The 19,927-nt window shown below is 45.4% G+C and overlaps 1 pseudogene; it reads left to right on the top strand.

Annotated features, from left to right (window-relative positions):
* Positions 1-396: 396 nt before the first annotated feature.
* LOC115398871 (sodium/calcium exchanger 1-like) overlaps positions 397-19,927 on the top strand; it is a 118,493-nt pseudogene continuing 98,962 nt past the window's right edge.

The following is a 19,927-nucleotide window of genomic DNA, read 5'->3' as shown; positions in this document are numbered from 1 at the left end:
GTCTACTTTTTTAAGAAGATGGGGCGCTAGCTCGGTCTGTAGCACTGACATTAGCGTCAGCCTGACTTTTTCAGACTGATGCAGACTTGACCTTTCACGGCTTCAGTGTTTACTTGAAGCAACATAAATACATAAGCGAACGCCGTTACCCAGACAGCCTCTTATGAAAGGTTGTTATGAGGGGAGATGAGTTAGTAGCATCCAGTGCTTGCAGCAGAAGTACAATCTGTTAATATAATGTCAGTGTAGTCATAACAGATCATTAACGCTATTAAAGTATACTACAATATTTGAATACATAGGTTATCGAACTGCAGCGGATGAAAATTCAGTTCAGAAACCTTTCTGCCAAAGTTCTAATATTCAGATTTTCTTTCTCTCCTCTCTCTGAAGGTTGAACTCCATCGGTAATCATCACCTCACCGTCACCATGGGCTGCTGGGATCACTCCTCTCTCTGGTCGCCTGCTTTGAGGATAGCAGTCGTTACGACGATCCTCCTCCTCGAGCTCCACCCCTCGCTGGCCGGCGCCCCTCCCGAGCCCAACCTCGGCGGCTCCGTTTCAGCCGTGTCCACCAACAAAACCGATTGCAGCAAAGCCGAGCAGTGTTCGAAGGGGGTGATCCTGCCTGTGTGGGAGCCCGTCAACCCCTCGTTTGGCGACAAGGTGGCGAGGGCGACGGTCTACTTCGTGGCTCTGGTCTACATGTTTCTGGGCGTGTCCATCATCGCGGACCGCTTCATGGCGTCGATAGAGGTCATCACGTCGCAGGAAAAGGAGATCACCATTAAAAACCCAACGGGGAAACCACCACAACCACCGTCCGGATCTGGAACGAGACCGTCTCCAACCTCACGCTCATGGCTCTGGGCTCCTCCGCCCCTGAAATCCTCCTGTCGGTCATCGAGGTTATCGGTCACGGGTTTGATGCCGGCACTCTGGGCCCCTCCACGATCGTGGGTTCGGCAGCTTTCAACATGTTCGTCATCATCGGTATCTGTGTGTACGTGGTCCCCGACGGCGAGACGAGGAAGGTCAAGCACCTGCGCGTCTTCTTCGTCACGGCCACCTGGAGCATCTTCGCCTACATCTGGCTCTACCTGATCCTGTCGGTCATCTCGCCCGGGGTGGTGCAGGTGTGGGAGGGGCTGCTCACCTTCCTGTTCTTCCCCATCTGCGTGGTGTTCGCCTGGGTGGCCGACCGCCGCCTGCTGTTCTACAAGTATGTGTACAAGCGCTACCGTACCGGGAAGCAGCGCGGCATGATCATCGAGACCGAGGGAGACCGTCCGCTCCCCTCCAAGGTCAGCTCAAATCCATTTACCCTAAAACTATAACTGCGAAAACTGCTTCATTCCACAGGTTTATGTTTAAGTTGAAGCCCTGTTTACCTGACAGAGCTTCAAGTGAAAAGTGAACAGTGAACTTTTCAAAAGTTGCATTTGTGTGAACTCCACCTAAATCTGGATGGATAAAACTATTACATTCATTTGTTTTTAATAACACACAGTTTTAAAGCTCCAAATAGTTTATGTAGATATTTTTTGTTCACGAAATGCACCTTTAACTTGTCACCGGCACTTTGCTGCAGAAGCATTTCTTTGAGCTAAGAGCGCCAATACTTTGTGAGAGTTTCACCTGCTGAACGTCCTTCATCTGTGTTACTATGAAGAATTTCTCCATCTTCCAGGGAGCTCATTTTGCTGTGTTATCGCTGTACGAACAGCCAGTAGAAATTAATTAAGCGGTCCTCATCCACGCGTGCTGGACAAAGGCTGAGCTTTATCATGTAGGCGGAAGTGAGATTATGAGTATTGTGTACCGGAAATAATTAAATATATGACTGAATGGAGACCTGCCAAGGTAAACTAACGTTATGAAGCGTGTTGCTGTGAGCCCACCTCACTTTTCTTTTAATAATCTTGTCACAATTTAATTTCCTGTTTTGTCTGCTATCTGATCCGTTGTGTGATCAAGCAATGCTTTGCACTCGTCTAATTACATCTTGGGCGTAGTTCAGAGTACATTTATCCTCCCTCCGTGTCTCGTTCCTCAAACTTAAAATCGGCTCATTTCATCATTGCGAGTTTGTTTGTTTGATGAGATCTTTGAGAATCGGGACGCCATTAGTACATGATGGCCCCTTTGATTTTACCTTCTGGCATGAAGAAATTAATGAATCAAGTCAAACCGTTTTCCTGAGGGATGGCCTCGGTAATTTCCACACTTTAAATTCACATCTTGCTTAATGAGCTTTAAAGTATTTTGATCAATACTGCCACTCTCTAGGAAGACTGTAATGCCAGTAAGCATCAACTCCAAACTATAACAAGACATTTAAATACAGGTAATTGACATATTTCTTGCATGTCCGAGTTAACGTCTGGTTCGGCGGTTGTCACCGTTACATAAACCGACAGAGACTAATACAGCTGCTTGAAAGCCTCTGGGTTTCAATTAAACAAAATAAAGTGCAGATCACAAGCAGAACTTTGCTAAGCAATAAGCTGTAAACACAGACTGGCCTGCTGCCCGGCTCTGCTGGAAAGATGTCCCCGCTAAATGAAAGTTGGACGGACAGCATCAGATAAATGAGGCGGGATCTGCAGGTGGCGGGACGCGGCCGACATGGGAACCTGGCTCCAGGAGGCGTTGCATTTATTCATCCACTAAACTTCACTCTCATTGCTCTGCTCTGTTCACACGGCTCCATAGACAACTGAACGTCTCACACACACTCTCCCTGTGTGTCACACAGTGGAACGTCATTTCTCAGGTTTTCGTTCTGCATCTTGCTTAAATGATGCCCTTAATACCTGCGTGAAGACGGTTAGGAAAACCATTGAGGAAATTCTATCATGAATGTTATTTGAGGTGGCAAAGCCTTAAATTACCCCCCAAAATGTTGACAGTTTGTCGAGCAGTCTAATCTGTATCAAGTTCTTCAAAAAATTATTTTCTGTTCCTTCAACATTTTAATCCGAAGTATCAAGACAAAACCACTACATCTAAAAATTTACTAAAACTGAAATGATTCTTTAAATAAAGCATATTATTTTACAGGAAATTACAATTCTTTCTCTAACAAACCATTTACACACGGCAGCTTTCGTTGCATTTTAGAAAACTGTTCAAGCACCTGAAAACAAGAAGACATTCGTCTTTGACTGCGTTCTTGTTACGTGTTCTCGCTCAGACAACCATCGCGCCACGATCAAAGAAGGAGTTTAAACCTCTGATTGATGATTCTAATTAAGGTTCCTCACTTTCCACTTGAAGGTGGACATCGAGATGGATGGGAAGATGCTGAACTCGCATGGCGTTGACTTCCTCGACGGTCCGCTGGGCTTGGACATCGATGAGAAGGATCTGGACGAGGAGGAGACCCGGAGGGACATGGCCAAGATCCTGAAGGAACTTAAGCAGAAACACCCTGACAAGGAGGTGGGTAGCACTGCCACACTGATGTATCGGTGCCGCTGCCACAGTTACTCCGTGGTTTTTCCTCCAATTGAATAAAGATGACAGAGTAAAAAGAACAGCTGACACACCTTGGATGTGATTGCATTATCACAGCGACTGTAGTGATGAATGGCCTCATTAAAGCTTCTGCTTAATTTGATGAAGGTAAATATAATGAAGGGAAGTTATTAAGGGATTCCTGCAACATGAGCACAAATAGTAAGAGCTTTTCACAGCGCCCGTTTGTATGCAGGAACTAAGTCCAGCATTCACCAAACTGCTCCCAGTGGATGGATCCAGCGCCTGCACTGGCGTGTGAATGTGTGTGAATGAGTGAATGTGATTAACAGTGTAAAGTGCTTTGGGGACAACTCACATGATAGTAGTGAAATCCATTGAACATTTTTACATAAAACAAACATTCACGACTGAAAATGACTACAATCCCAATATTTTATTGAAAACTTCTGATCCAAAATACAATGAAATGTTCCAAATCTTCTACTATAGCTGTTACATCAGGCATGTTTTGACCAACTCACCTGGACAGCATGACTTTGAGGCCAGTTTGATAGTGAAAAGGTCGATATCTCAGCCTGAATCCTTCTTGTGTTGTGACTGGATTAGAGCCTGTTGTGGTCTGGTTTTGGCTTATAGGCCTTATGTTGAACACCCCTGCTCTATACAGTTTTATCCACTTCAGGGACGGTGGAGTCAATCCCAGCTAACAATGCATGAAGGCAGGGTTCACCCTGGACATGTCGCCCGGCCATCACAGGAATATCAAGGCACCATCATACTGATAACTGGACTTCTGCTTTCGTTGGTTTTAGTGAATTCTTGCTTTCACACCTTTTCTTTTTTTATCTGCGTCAGACCACATTGGCGAGCACAATAAATATATCCTGTTTATGCGAAGCTCATCCTTGACCCCAGACAAGGAATGTAAATAACGGCTATATAATGAATCTGGCCTCATTAAAACTGCATACAGATGGCATCTTTTCTGTGAATGTCCCAGTATTTACAAACAAAAGCTAATAATGCTGATTTGTGTGTGTGTGTGTGTGTTTGTGTGTGTGTGTTCAGACACGGTCAGTTACTTATGTATTTGAGCTTTGTATCAAGCCACATTTCTCTAACATTCCTGTAGGAAATGTGACTTTTGTGTAGAACCGAATGCTGGAAGGTCAAAATAAATATTTATTTAAGTTGCTCATTTTACCTGAGGACATTTTCTTTGTTTGTTTTAAGGCCATGTGCTTTGACAATATTTACAAAAAGTATTTTCCTACACTGGACAGCACTACTACAGTTGTCTGGGTTTTCATTTTCCGTGAGATTAGTGTGAAGCAACGTTGTGAATGGATTTTACTTCTGTAGTGCCGCACCACTGCTTGAGCAATCCCAGGTTATATAGTAACATTCACCCATTCACCCACCAGTGGAGGAGGCTGTCATTCACAGCACTCAGTCCGGTTTGGGGTTCAGTGTCATTTTCAAGGACAGGGAATCAAACCTGCAACAGACTGATTGCGGAACAACCACTCTATCAACCGAGCCTCATTGTAAAACCATTTCCTCTGACCAGGTGGAACAGCTGATCGAGCTCGCCAACTACCAAGTCCTGAGCCAGCAGCAGAAGAGCCCGCTTTCTACCGCTGCCAGGCCACCCGGCTGATGACGGGCGCCGGAAACATCCTGAAGAAGCACGCCGCCGACCAGGCCCGGAAGGCCGTCAGCATGCACGAGGTTCGCTCCGACGCCTGCGACAACGACCCCATCTCCAAATCTTTTTCGAGCCCGTTCCTACCAGTGTCTGGAGAACTGCGGCACGGTGGCGGTGAACGTGGTGCGGCGCGGCGGCGACACGGGGAAGACCATTTCTGTGGAGTACCGGACGGAAGACGGCACCGCCAACGCCGGCTCGGACTATGAGTTCACGGAGGGCGTGGTGGTGTTCAAACCCGGCGAGACGGTGAAGGAGATCCGCGTGGGCATCATCGACGACGACATCTTCGAAGAGGACGAGAACTTCCTGATTCACCTCTCCAACGTCAAGGTGTTGACCTCAGAGGGGGAGGAGCCCGAGGAGGGCGAGTCGGCCAATCACGTGGACTCGGTGGCCTGCCTGGGCCTGCCCTCCACCGCCACCGTCACCATCTTTGACGACGACCACGCCGGTATCTTTACCTTCGAAGAGCCCGTCTGCCATGTCAGCGAGAGCGTGGGCACCATGGAGGTCAAGGTGCTGAGAACCTCGGGGGCTCGCGGCGTGGTCATGCTGCCCTACAAGACAATGGAGGGAACGGCGCGCGGCGGCGGCGAGGACTTCGAAGACACTCACGGCGTCCTGGAGTTTCAGAACGACGAGATCTTGTGAGTAACTCTGCTCATTGTGCTTTCAGATTGGATCAGACTGTGATTTCAGCTGCTCTGTCATTGTTTTTCAAGTTTTTCTTGATCAGTTTTCGCGCTCCGTTAATGTGATGCTGCAAATGTTACTGCTGATGATGTGAGAAAGTGAGGGTGTTGGTGTGATGTGGTGGTCACGACGAGTGACGAGGTGGACTGCTCACCGGGTTCTGGACGAACGCAACAAACCCCCCCCCAACCCCCTTACGCTTTTTTCTTCGTCTTCCCTCTTTCGTTCGCCTCTTTATCTTCATCTATCTGCTCTTTGCTTTTGCCTTTTGACAATTGTTTGCTTGTTTTTGTCCTCTGTTGGTTTTATTGACCTGTGTTACCGTACGCTCGGCACGCTGAGGTTTAGCGTTTCGGGGTCGGGAGCGGAGCGGCTGAGGAAGCGTGGTGTTTGGTCGGATCTGCCGACTCGGCTTGAATGTGAAGACGATGAAAGATCACAACATTGTAAACTAAACGACTTGAAACATTGAGACCCGCAATGGAAAACGAGGAGGAGCTGGTTGCTGGTAACATTACAAAACCCAAACAGCGGGGGATCAGGGAAATGTTAAGGAAGGACATCCATCTCCTTCATTTAATTTGGACACACAGAACCTTTTAAAAAACTCCAGTTGGCCTTTTGGGTGGCTTTACGCTGTGTGAGAACATCCCAGAGCAACCACTCTCGCAGACAGCTCCAGGCTTTTATGTCGTCTTTCCTGGGTGAAAAGGGCCTGAAACTCCATTTGAAGGATCCCTGCTGGGAAAAGATGCAGCCTGGGTACAAAGCTCATCTGAGCCAAATGCTTATTATCAGACGGTGACTCATGTCGAGGTTTGTGATTACTATTTGACCACAGTTCAGATGGCATTTTACCACGCTGGTGATTTTCCTCACAGCCAGGGGCTGTAATATCTCTCTTGACCGACTCCTACTCGGGGAAATTAGGCTCCGACTACAAGCCAAATGTTTCTGCAGTGCTCATCACTGCGGTATGCAATAAAACATACATTCAGAGCTCTGTATTATTTATATCTCGCATTGTGAGCATTATGTGAACACGTCGCTGCGAGGAACTGGGCCGTGTTTCCTTCCCACGTTTCCAGCCCCGTACACTACATGTTGACTGTTGAGACGACGTTGTGGAGTTAATGGGCTGTTGTGATGTGTTCCTGCCCGTTGAGTTTATAACGGTTATTGTTTTTGGGTTTTTTTTTTTTAAATACAAAGCGGGACGGTCGCGCTTCTCTTCTCAGACGTTCAGCTCAGCGACGTTTCTGTTTGGTTTCATCGTGATTTATTGATGTGTTGCGTCTGACTTGAGACTTCGGCTGATTATTATTTTCAGTTTTAAAGGTGCTGTAGGCAGGATTTTGCTAGTCAGTGCTAATTTTTCTGTGTTTTCTTTGGATTAAATGTTAGAGTATCCATTGATAATCCTTTAGGAGTGTAGCATAATTGCACTACCGCGAGGGCGCAGCGTTTCCATCTGTCTCTGTTCTGAGCTGAAAAGGAATCTCGACAGCTCCAGGTATCTTTGACCAATCAGAAGAGCCCCTGAGGCTCTAACCGTGATTGGTCGAGGGGCGTTCTTCGCACGTTCTTGTGGGAGGGGCTTAACTTGCGTAAGGGCGTGATATCAGAGAAAACAGGACAGGATTGGCTGTGCTGGGTTTCAAATCGCCATCTTACTTAGGTAACCCAAGATGGCGGAGATGCGGAGTCCTGCCTACAGCACATTTAAGCTTGCATTTTCAAAAAGTTGCACTCCATCATCTTTGCCCTCTCGGTGCGTGGAGGGTCTCCCAGTGAAAGAATCGGCTGTATTTTGCAAACGTTCTCTGCTGCGTGCGTGATGGCTGTTTGGTGTAAACACTCCATGAGGTAGGTTTCTGGTTTCACCGCACGGACACACACACACGGCCGAATGCTCACGGTGTGGAGTCGACGCAGATTGCTGCTTGCAGCAGAGTCTGCTTGCGCTGACCTGATTTTGGGTTTAGCCAGACGACTTTGAACTCTGCAGCTTTCAGCCATTAGAGTTAATGCCGTGTAGTAATTTCTGTGACAGCGAGAAGGTTTAATTGGGAGTATGAATATCTGATGAACCTTAGTTTAACCACCAGCTACACCCACACACACAGACCTCCGATTCAGCGCTCTTTACTCCTCCTGTGTGGCTGTGGCTCGGTCGGTACAGTGGATGGTCTTCCAGTCTCGCGGTTGGCGTTTGGCTTTCCCGATATTGTCCTGTCCTACTTTTTAATGTTGTTGGGGAAGACATGAAACTCAGGACTGTAAGTCTAGTACTTTGCATGGCAACCATCACCATTAGTGTTTACGTCCATTTACCATATAAAGAACTGAGCTGAATATACCAAAGGACCCATTATTCACCTGTCACATTAGTGTCACGCATTCTCAAGGAATCAGATGATTGATTGTAATTCAATTTTCAAAGTTGGTTTGCTCCGACGTCCTTGTTTTTAAATCATTCCAGTTAAGTTTCTTTGTGCCTCTTCTCTGTTCTTCCTTCATCGGGGTTGAAATTTTTTTCATCTTACTTTCCTCAGGCGAGGAGACGTTTCTTGAGTCTGGTCTGTCTTCTCTGGTGGGCTTATGTCGTTTGCCGGAGTTCAGAAATATTTGTCTGAGTGTAGAATAAACTTTCCTGGACTTGGTTTATCTGTACTCGGGGGAGGCCGTGCCGGGTCCTGGGTGCTCTCTGGCTGCCAGGCTTGGGTTGGTAGTTGCAGTAGTTTTGCCCTGGAAACCGAGAGTTTACTCGAGCTGCTTGTTTGGAAGTGTTTAGTTTGTTTGTGAGATGGAAGAAAGGCTGTAATGACACGAAACGAAGCCTGTTGTCGTGCTGAATGAATGGGAGACGGGCTGTCTTGGGAACAGTCGTCTGAAACGCTGCCTCTCGGTGTCGGCCTCTGCTGCTTTTAGAGCGATTCGAAGCAGATGACTGCAGGGCTCTCAGCCTGTGGCCAGATTGCATAGTTTCCATAGCTTATAGCTCTTACAGCCAGGACTAAGTGGGTTTTAATAACACTTTGTCCAAATCAAATGATGGATTGTCCTTCCGGCTATCATGGTTACAGAGTGTATGCTTGTGTGCACGTTTGTGTTGCTCAAGGAAAAAATCCCAAACGAGGTCCAAGATGATAAAGCAATAGCAGGAAATATGCAGGAAGAGTCTATTTTGTATAAATAGTAGCTATTTTATTTCTAATGTAGCTGCAGGTCAGACTAATAGTTTTTAGCATATTTGACATGTTTTCATTGCTTTGGGATTTGTGTTTTTGAGCCAACAATGGGAATTAAATAAATGTAGTGCAGCTGCTTCTTCACAAATCACTTCATCGTCTACATGTAGTAATAATCACACTGAGTATTTTGATCCGTGCATCCTTGAGGCCAGCACTCTGTCATCTCTGGGTTGGTACAAGCATTGGGAAAGGTGAGCAAGCTCAGGTTTGGCTTTTGTGAATTTAAATCAAGAGATTAATCAGAAGATGGCGTTCAGAAGTATTCTTTTTGTTGTAGAAGTTGGATGAACGCATATCAGGAATCAGATCTACTGTAGCATTATTTCTTTTTCCAGGACAAGATGCACTTATAATGTATCGACTGAAACTTTATTAAATTACGAAGTCATGTTTTACAAGATGTTTTATTTGAAAACGGATCATTTCTATATTTTGCGTTTATTGAGCAGTGTTTTGAAAAAATGTCTGTTAACGCAGACACGACAGAAACGCTGAAAATGATGACATTTTGTAAAATTTGCATTTGCACTGACTCTGATCACTGCTGTTGTCTAAACGGACATCAAAACCACAAAGAAAATTTTCTTTTTCACTTGAAAACATCATGGAAACGGGTCCAAAAAGTCACTAATGCGTAATGCAGCTTAACTAAAATTGGCAATATTGTGCCTTTGTTGACACAAATAGTTCACTAAATTACTCATAACCCTATTGAAAATAGAATTGACAGTCTGCACAACACTGGCCTTTACGTTGTGTTGCATTTAGTGTCAGACACCTTTAAAGTCAGGTAAAAATAGCAGTTTGGGGGATTGAGGCTCACACTCAGTCGTGTTGTTATGCAGTAATTGAACAAACTGTTCAGGAGGATTAAACATGCCACAGCATTAATAGCTTAAATGAAATGACTTTACAACATTTGTCCCATGATGGGCACTTTTTTTTCTTCTTACTTTCAGAAAATATGCATTCTGATAACAAACACAGTGAGAAATGAGCCGACGGGCCCGGATGCATCCCTTATGAGAAAAGCAATGAACGCTTCTGCAGCAGAAAAAAGGAATTACAAAATAGCTGATCTAAATAGGATTGCCTGCAGGCTAACTCTACCCTGATTCTGTTTTCTCTGATAAAGAGAGGGGCAGAGGAGGGAGGCGGATTCGGAGGTTCTGTCAGAGATTAACGAGTGCGAATGGAGGCAATGACGGGAGGAGGTGGGGGTGATGGAGAAGGGTGAAACGGACGCAGCAGGGAGAGAGAGAGAGAGAGAGAGAGAGAGAGAGAGAGAGAGAAGAGAGAAAGAGTTTCACCCTCCGGAAGTTTTGCAAACTGTACCTCGCATGCTGTCGCCGTTTTCTCATTTTGATTTCCTCCACATCCCCTCCGTCTCGCCTTCCTTCCCTCCGTGAGGAGACCCGCCGCAATTTGTCTGTGGAATAGTTTGCGAAGGCTTCGCCTCTGTGTGGTGTGTGACAAATGTATGTGTGTGTTGTGTGTGTGTGTGTGTGTGTGTGGAGAAAGCAGTGGGAACATACAAAAAACAACACCACAAACAGCACTCGCTCCTGTCAAATGATCTCCCAGCGCTGCGTCTCTGTGTGGGCGCAGTCTGCATCCACCTTGCGGTGTTGTGTGCCAGTGCAGATGCCAGAGTTTGACAGGCCTATTAAACAACTGTCTTTCATTCCCAGTAATTCTCCGTGGCACTGATAGCACACTCAGTTGTCATTATAACTCCTATTGTCGTTCCTATGTTAGTATGACTGCTTGCACGACTGTTGGTGTCTCTGTGAGAGGTAAAATATCTCAAATGCTGAATAAACCGAAAAAAACAACACTATAGATCGAGGAGGTCAAACACATTCGAGTTCAAATCCAGCTCAGTTTTTCTTTGTTGCAGTACACATGATCAAAAATGTCTGTTTTTTTTTTTTTTTTTTCACAAAAATCAAACAATTATGGCTGAAAATGACTACAGTCTAAACATAAAGCCCACATTATGGATATCCTCCGGAGAAAAATATTGTGAAACGTCCAACATTCTTCTCCTATAATTATTGCAATATGCATGTTTCTTCAAACGTTGAGGCTTGCACGAGTTTGCTAGCTTTCATGTCAGCATCACTGATATCTCCGCCCAGGTCTCAGTCTTATGTTATCTTCAGATTTGTTAAAAAGGAAAAAAAAAAAATCTGTGGTTTCACGGGCCTTATGTTTGACACCCCTGTCCTGGAATTAGTTGTTTGTCTTGAGGATCTGAAGTTACATGGAGCTCCTGTGATGCTCTGTATTAGCTCTTTTTCACTTACTTTTACGTCAAATGGCCTTTTATTCTTTTTAAGATTATTTTAAATTGACCGAGATTGATTTCATTTGGTAGGAAGGTGGACAGAAATTCAGTGTTTGCTCATGAAGGCTGTAGACCCGCTGATATCGATACCTTAGACATCTTGAACTGGACGTGTTGGAAAAAAGAAAGTGTTTTCTGGTAGAAGTTGGACCTGTGCCCTCTGAAAAAGCATCGAGCACTCAACAAATGGACGAACGTCAGTTTTGCCGACCCCCGTGACCCCACCTTGACTAAAGTGGGTATAAAAGATGGATGGATGATGGACGAATGGTTGACTCCACTTTCAAATCAGCTCCAGCGCGGTTCAAGTGAAGTACGAACAGAGCAAAGAGGAAACGCAGCGCGACACGGGAGCTTGATAGTTTTCATCCGTCCATCCATCATCACAAAGGCAAACACACGAAGACAAAAGAAGGCTAAACTTCACACAAAGGGAGAACATCCAAACTTTGCTCATATATATCATACTCATATGTATGGCGACCTGGAAAACTGAGAATTTTCACATTGTTTTTTAAATTTTTTTCTTATTATCCGTGTCCAAAGTGAGAAGCCGCTCCATGTGTGATTACCAGTGGAGCTGAAGGCAGCCAGCTTGGGTTGGTTTATTCGCACAACACCTTCTGTTGAAAATAAAGCTATAAAACTGATTCCGAGCCGGCGTCGTGTGTTTGGGCTGTCTGATTGTCAGAGATACAGATCATATCACACATCTTCTCCTAAGAACCGGCGTCATGACGCCCGGCCTGTGACGAGCAGTTTTAACCGGAGCACCTTCCTCACTTCTGAGTGACTCTATTTTATTAAGGATAGTCCTGATGGGATTAGCAGACCACTTAATGCAAAATGGGCCAGCAATTTGACTTTTTTTTTTTTTTTTTTTTCTCCCCGCGGCCGCTTCGCTCAAACTGTATTTTTAGCCAGACGGGAGGACGAGCAGGTTGAATGTTTTCAGTCTGGCCAGCGCCGGTGAGTTGTAAAATTGACCCAAGCTGGAGCGGTTCATTTATGGAACAGATGCTTGTTGCGCTCATGCAGACACGTTCGGGTCAAAGATTGCAGAAAGCAGAGAGTGTGCGGTGGGGTGGGTGGGGGTGGGGGGACACTAATGGACACAAATTTAAACCTGTGTGTGTTCTCACACATACACACCGTGCTGCACAACCCACACCACACATGCGTTTGTTTTTCTTAAAGCTTGCTTTTTGGGCATGGAGTCAGTGATTTTTTTTGTTTTGTTTTTTTTAAACCCTGCGAATATGCACATGCACACATGCACGCACATACACATAAAGAGGTCTACATGCACACACGCAGAGAAATTGACAATTATGCAATTTCCATGAGCAGGGAGCCAGTGGAGAAACATGGTGCAGTGGAGAATTAAATTAGGCTTCCTCCTACACACACACACACACACACACACACATATGCACAACAAGCAGACTGGGACTTCACACTTCAATAACCAACTGAGATTGGCCTTTTGAGATGCGGTTGGGAGCTGTAGGAATGCTGTCGTCCATGTTCATGAGGGATCTGCTGTATTTGTTCAACATCAGTCTTCATATCTTTTCTCATTAGAATCAAATCACTTTTTCCATATTTTTCAGTGATTTTCTTTTTAAATATGTGCATTGCTTTAATTTATTTTACCTCGACAGCCATCGGTGAAAGGATTCCAGCCAACGACGGGTGAAAAGCCGGATCCACACTGGTGTAGTTTAAAGTCACCGGCTCGTCAAATAAGCAGAAGAAATAAGAAACCAGCTGAAGCTCTCTGTCTGACTAGTTGCAGGAGTAATTTAGACTCCCCCACGTCGATTTGTTGAGGCCGCACAGGGAGAACATTCAAACTCCTGAGTGAACGCTCATAAATTGTAACATATGCACTTCAGTGGAACTCCTTCCAAGTCATCCTAAATATCTCCCATTGTCAATTTAACGCAAACAGCTGCCGCTCCGACCAGTCTGTGTCATTTCAGTCGATTTTTTTTTAATATTTCCTGTAAGGTTGGAGCATTACCAGGTTGTCAGGCTGAGCCAGCTGTTACTTAAGACCGGGTAATGCTCAGAGCGGCTCCGCCTGTGAGATGATGTGACGCCCCAACCTCGGATGGCCTCAGTGTTTACGACGGGATGTGATGACCGCACCGCGCCGGGGACGGGTGAAAAGTTGGCCAGCATTACTGGGGATTCACAGCCGCGGTGTACGGTTTCAGTCCGCCTCTTTTTGGGACTCGTTTGTACTGAGAGATTTTCAAAGAGCGAACATGTCGTAGATATTGGATTAAAGAGTCTGAGCTGACAGATTGTTATATTTTGTGAACACAAGCCTCAAAATGCATAAAAAAAAATGACTGAAGCCATATTTATATCCACACACACGCACACACACACACAGACAGACAGACTTGAACGGTCTCTTGCTGGCTCGTATCAGTGGGCATTAGGTGGTAATGAGGCTTGATGGGGCTTGTAGGTCACGTGCACGCAGCCGTACACGTCGGTGTGTGGCGGCAGTACATTAGTGTGAAGAAATAAATAAAACTGCCGAATTAATTAGTGGTGGAAGATAACAAGTGTTGTGGGAGAGGAGAGACACATTTTTCTCCTCTTACGAAAGGACAGATGATTGAAACTGTTAGTGTGCGCGTCTTGGCTGTGCCTGTGAAGTGTCCTTTTGATTTGCATTTGTTTTAATAAATTCTTTTCTGGCACTGAACAGAAAACCATAAAACAATTTCAGCCCCGCTCTCTCTCTCTCTCTCTCTCTCTCTCTCTCTCTCTCTCTCTCTCTCTCTCTCTCTCCTCCTTATATTTACAGACAGGCTGCACGGAGACAGACCCTCGCTGGGCGTGCTTTATGAGGTGTGAAGGTTGCGTTCTCGTGTTTCAGAGCACATTGTGGCTTCACCTCTCCGGGCAGGAGACACACACCTGTCGCTCGGTGTGCTTGTTTGTTTGTTTGTTTGTTGCTCCTCGTTTTAACCTGAAGCCTGACGGCAGCTGGACTGCACCGCTTCGGAAAAAAGCTAATAACCACTCAGCTCTTTTCAATAAATGATGATTTTATGGATGTTTTCTATGTATTTTAATCTTGCTGTGTGGAGTTTGCACGTTCTTCCTTTGGTTTTCTCTGAGTAGTAATTGTTTAATTGGGATGTTTTGCGTTTACACGGTAATGTTTTGAAAACAACAACCCAAATCTGGTTAAAAGTGTAGAAGATTCCTTATTGAATGGATGTATGTTTTCAGAGAATCACGTGATAAAAGGCTCATGTTGGTTGGTTTGGTTTGAAGACAGTCGGCTCGAGTTCGATGGTTCTGTTGATCCATATATAAAAGTGCAAAGATGAGGCATTCAGACCATCAAACAGGATATTAAAGGTGTCAAAAATGTTATTTATTTACTGCATATCTGCATTTGAGTGAGTTTCTGGCACCGTTGTGATTCTTTTTGTTTGTTTTTTTGTATTTTCTAGGTTCTTACTGAGTTCTCAGCTGGTTACAAATATCACTACGATACTTTGTTCACACAGCGTTGCAGTGGAAGCTGGAACGTCTTGTCTTCGAATACATATCAACTTGTGGTTAAATGGATGCAAATGAACCACAGTGAAATGGGATCTTTATATGTCGACCACAAACCCCAAAATATTGACTTGTAAAATATTTTAGTAGACCTTGTAAATGAATGGTTCAGTCTGTGAAGCGGTTCGTCTTCCAGCCGTCGGTATTGAGGGTTTGACTCCGGTCTCTGCCTTGGGAAAGATGGCGAACCCCAGATGAGTCTGCTCCTATCGGTTGTTTCTGCTGATGTGTGTGAACGATCATGTGGGGTGTGCTGAGGCTGCAGAGGGGGGAATGTGCTTCGTGCTGAAAGTAGAGTCCATTTCCCATAATTAAAATTCTAGCAGCAGTCATGTGTGGAGAAATGTGTAGAGTAAAAGTCGGAGTAAGCATGGCGGAGAAAAGAGGCAAAAGACTGACTTCATATTTTACCTTTCTTTCTTTTTTTCTTTTTCTACCCGACGTCGTTCCACAAAAGTCAGCTTTAATTTCTGGAAATCTGCCACAGGCTCGTGTTTCTCCTCCCGAGTCACGATCAGTATTCAAGCTCAGTGGCTGTTGCTTTATTTACTGTATCCAGTGCAACTGTTGCTGTCGTCTTGCCGGAAATATCAAAGAACAATCCAATATTAATCTCAAATGGGCACTTTGATAAACATAGCGAGAGAACCGGCCCGCATCTGAAATGTGAAATTCTAGTTTTAGTTGATTCGATGACAATCAGCCTGTTTTTTGGAACGTAGAATTCCAGGAAACGGAGGGCGAGTGAAAGGGTAAAGAAGAGAGGCGAGGCGAGGGGAGGGCAGGTCAGCAGCTTGACAAATGAGCCCTAACCAGCTGCCTCCACAAAACGCCATCGCCTTGGCAACGGCCGGGATGGAGGGCGCGAGAGGGAGGATGCAGAACGAGAGAGTGATGAAAGACGTGAGTGAGGAAGATGGCGGAGGGTGAGGAGATGGATGGGAAGAGACCGAGAGGCCAGATGGAAGCTCGGGCTTCACGTTGTTCTGTTCCGGCTGCAGCCAGATGTGTTTGTGTTTGGCGATTCTGAGCCGCGAGCGCGAACGGCGCGCGTGAGTCACTTTGTGATAATGGAATAAGGATTCTTATTGCTGCTTAACAAGCACTTGACGCACTGTTACAACACTCCAAACCCGGCTGCCCGCTGCTCCGAGTGGCGCAGTTTGCTTTTCCGGTTTCAGAATCACACACAGGGACGGTTTTTTGGATTAGAAAGAAAAGCGATGATCGCAGTTGTAGCCGTGGCCTTTGACTCGCAGAAGCAAAAACATTACACTGCTGGCTTCCGTTCCTCTTACTCATCATCCCTCTGGCGAGGACGAGACTTCAGTGTACAATTGTTTCACATTTTCATCTGCAAAAATGAGACTGCCATTAAATAGTGAAGCCAGTTTCCCAATTTTGTGCTTGAGTTGCAATTCCTTTACATAAATCTGGAATTATAATGAGATGAAATTGAATATTTTTGATTGTTTCTACACACACATCTACCAGTGGTGTGTCTCTTTACTTGGGGCGTGGATCAGAAGCTGAACTGCATTTGCTCACACATGTCAGTATTTATTCTACAGCCAGTGCTATTATGTATTCAAAGCCTACATGAGTTTAGATTAATTATTCCCCCAAACAATGGAACAAGTGGACTCTTGCCGGGAGAAGCAAACACGGCTTTGATCCCCGTTCCAACAGCAGACTATGATCATTTCCCTCAACGCTTCCTCAAATGAAGAAATTTAGCTCATTCCTGTCAAACGTACCCGTTGTTTTTTTTACTAGAAACTCACATTTTACTCTTCCTCCTCCTGTATTCTTAAGCTTTCTCAGAAAAGGAATATCGTCACTTTCATGAGGTGGTTGCATTTTGTGCGTCAGAAGACAGGCAGGGATGCACCAGTGTCTTTTTCAAAGGACGAGTACAGGTAGGAGTGCGACCCTTCAGCTGCTTGCCTGGACTGAGTACCGTTACTAGTACGAGTCCAGCTCTGTGCTTTTTGTTTAAAGGAATACTCTGAAGATTTTGGACCCACACCCTATCCCTCTCATTTACGAAGTGAGATAAGCTCATAAATACCTTTGTTGTGTCTGTGCATCCAGCTGCTAGCTCCCAGCTGTTAGCATCGTAGTTAGCTTAGCTCAGCTGCTGGAGGTGAAGAGGAAACAGAGCCGGACTGATGAAAGTGGACAAAGTACTCCTTCCAGTGGTCCAGGGATGGCGTATTAGCACGTGAAGTAAATCCGAATGGTTATAAAATTTTAAAAGACGTGTTAGCTTTTCAATCCGTTAAAATAGCATGTTGATACACACAGATCTCATAAGCATAGTGCTTCGTGGAAGGATATACTGGAGCACAGCAGTAGAAGCCATAGACTCAGCCGCTGTGCGCCGGTATATCCTTCCGCGGAGCACTATGCTTGTGCAGGTCTGTGTGTATCAACATGCTATTTTAATGGATTGAAAAGCTAACACGTCTTTTAAAATGTTTTATAACCATTCAGATTTACTTCACGTGCTAATACACCGTCCCCTGGACCACTGGAAGGAGGATTTTGTCCACTTTCGTCAGTCTGGCTCTGTTTCCTCTTCACCTCCAGCATCTGAGCTAAGCTAACTACAATACTAACAGCTGGGATCCAGCCGCTGGGATCCAGCCGCTGGACGCACAGACACAAATAAGGTATTTATGAGCTTGTCTCACTTTGTAAATGATAGGGATAGGGCGTGGGTCCAAAATCTTCAGAGTATTCCTTTAAAGTGAATTTGTGGTATTACACACATGACTGAACTCATTTTCTATTGGACTGTGGTTACAAAACTCTAAATCCTCTCCCAAGGGCAAACCTTTTCCAATATTTGGAGATGTGTGACTGTCAGGGAATTAATCATCTCGCTTGCTGTAAATTTAGCTATTGTCACACTGATGCAGTCCTTCTTTTCTTTGCAGTTCGACTCTCTGTCCATACAGCAGGTGGTATAACGATGATGCTGAGGCATACGCGAGCCTGATTTAAACTTTAGCTCTGATCTATATGAATGAGGCCCTTCAGTTAAGAGCGCTGGTGTATTCCCCAGTCTGCCCTAAGTACTTTTAATGGATGGCTATGAGCGGACTAACGCTGTTATGCTGATGTTAATATTTTGGCGAGCGCGTCCTGTGATACTGGACCTGAAGCTCTGTGTTGGTCACAGACTCAGGGAGCGAGAGATTCAGCCAAATACGTCTGCCATTGCTGATTGTGTGTATATGAAACTGGCAGGCCGAGCAGAGCAGATGATCGTTGTTTATACGCTGTATTGTTTCAGTCGCGTCTGCTAAACGTTGCGCGGGGGAGCGCTTGTGCTATCTGAACGCCGATGGGTTCGTCAGGCCTCTTGAGACCGCGGCGAGGTTTATTTAAGGCCGGGGGATCACGTCCTGTTCAGGTTTGGCTATTCTTGGACTGTGTTCCCCCCTGTGTGACATGTGTTTGTAAAAAACGACACGCGATCCCCAACGAGAGAACTGAACTCCAGAGAGAGTCGGCCCTGTTACTGAGTGTCCCGAACAAAACTGCTGAAGGGAAGAGTCCTGATTCTGGAAACAGTTTGAGTATTCAGCGTGTAAACGTTGGACAAAGTGTCATGAGAAGAGCGTAAAGCAGCCGACCTTTCTCTGTGGTGAAGGAATGACAAATGTTGGCCCAGGTCAGGCGGTCGGGTCAGGTTCAAGTTTCAGCTTTGGCGCTGGGGTCAGACGCTTGAGCAGAACAAAGGCTCTCAGTCTGGCTCTCGTCTCTGTGGCAGCAGATCGTATACATATGTTTAGCTCACTGCGTGTCTTACCGGGTGTGAAGCAAACCCTTCCTGTTTCCACAAAGTCCTGAAGAAAGCCTCAAACCTCTCTTTCTGTGTGTGTGTGGTGTGTGAGAGTTCATGCATGTTTCTCATTTGCCCATTAACACCTGTTTTGCATGCAGAACACACCAGCTTTGCTTGTAGTTTTTCCCCCCCCTTCCTCTCCTTCCTCTCTCGCTCTCTTTTCTGCCAGCGTGCCGTTGTATCGGCGCAGTGTTGCTGCGGGTAACCGCAGCAATGGCTGGTGCAGTATGCGGTCAAACACTGCCAGTCGTAGTAAAAGCTCAGACTATTTCACGCTCCGATGGGCCTCTCTTTTTATCTCTCTCTTCTGTTCTGCCACTTATTGGAGAGAGAGCGAGGGAGAGAGAGAGGGTAGAGAGAGAGTGTACAAGGAATCAATGACTGCATAGAAAAAGTTGACTAATAAAAGAGAAAGTCGGTCGAGGAATGAATGGGGAGGAGGGAAACTAACAAGGAAACGAGCCTGAGATAAACAAATAGGAAATCAAACTCTCAAATAAAAAGCAAGTCACTATTGTTCTGTATAGCAGGTCTCAGTTTCTATTGTCGTCCTTCTTCTTTCCTTACATCACTTTTAAAAGCCAGATCGACTGGTTCTGTTCTGGCTGCACACTCTTTTAATTTCCGGCTGTGTTTATGTGACGTTTTCAAGTGAAAATGGAAAACTTCCATGTCGGTGTGGTGCAACCTGAAGGTTTTAAGCATGCAGCCAGATACCTACCCATCACCGTCTGTCTAAATGTCCTCACTGCACATGGTGCTTTATGACGTCTCATTGCAGACATGCATGAATTTTTCACAATTCTAAAGTGACTGGCATGGTGATTTATGAAGATCACATATTGACTCGACTTCACTGATGTATTCTGGCATGAACAATGAGGAGACGCATCCAGTTAAGTTCTTAAATAACAGTAATTTATACTGTGAGGTGAACCGTATTAAAAGCGTCAGTATCACGTGGGGTGATCAGGTAGTCCAACAA

The sequence above is a fragment of the Salarias fasciatus genome, chromosome 13, assembly GCF_902148845.1.
Source record: "Salarias fasciatus chromosome 13, fSalaFa1.1, whole genome shotgun sequence".
In the NCBI taxonomy this organism is placed as follows: Eukaryota; Metazoa; Chordata; class Actinopteri; order Blenniiformes; family Blenniidae; genus Salarias; species Salarias fasciatus.
This window is presented reverse-complemented; position numbering and strand designations above follow the sequence as displayed.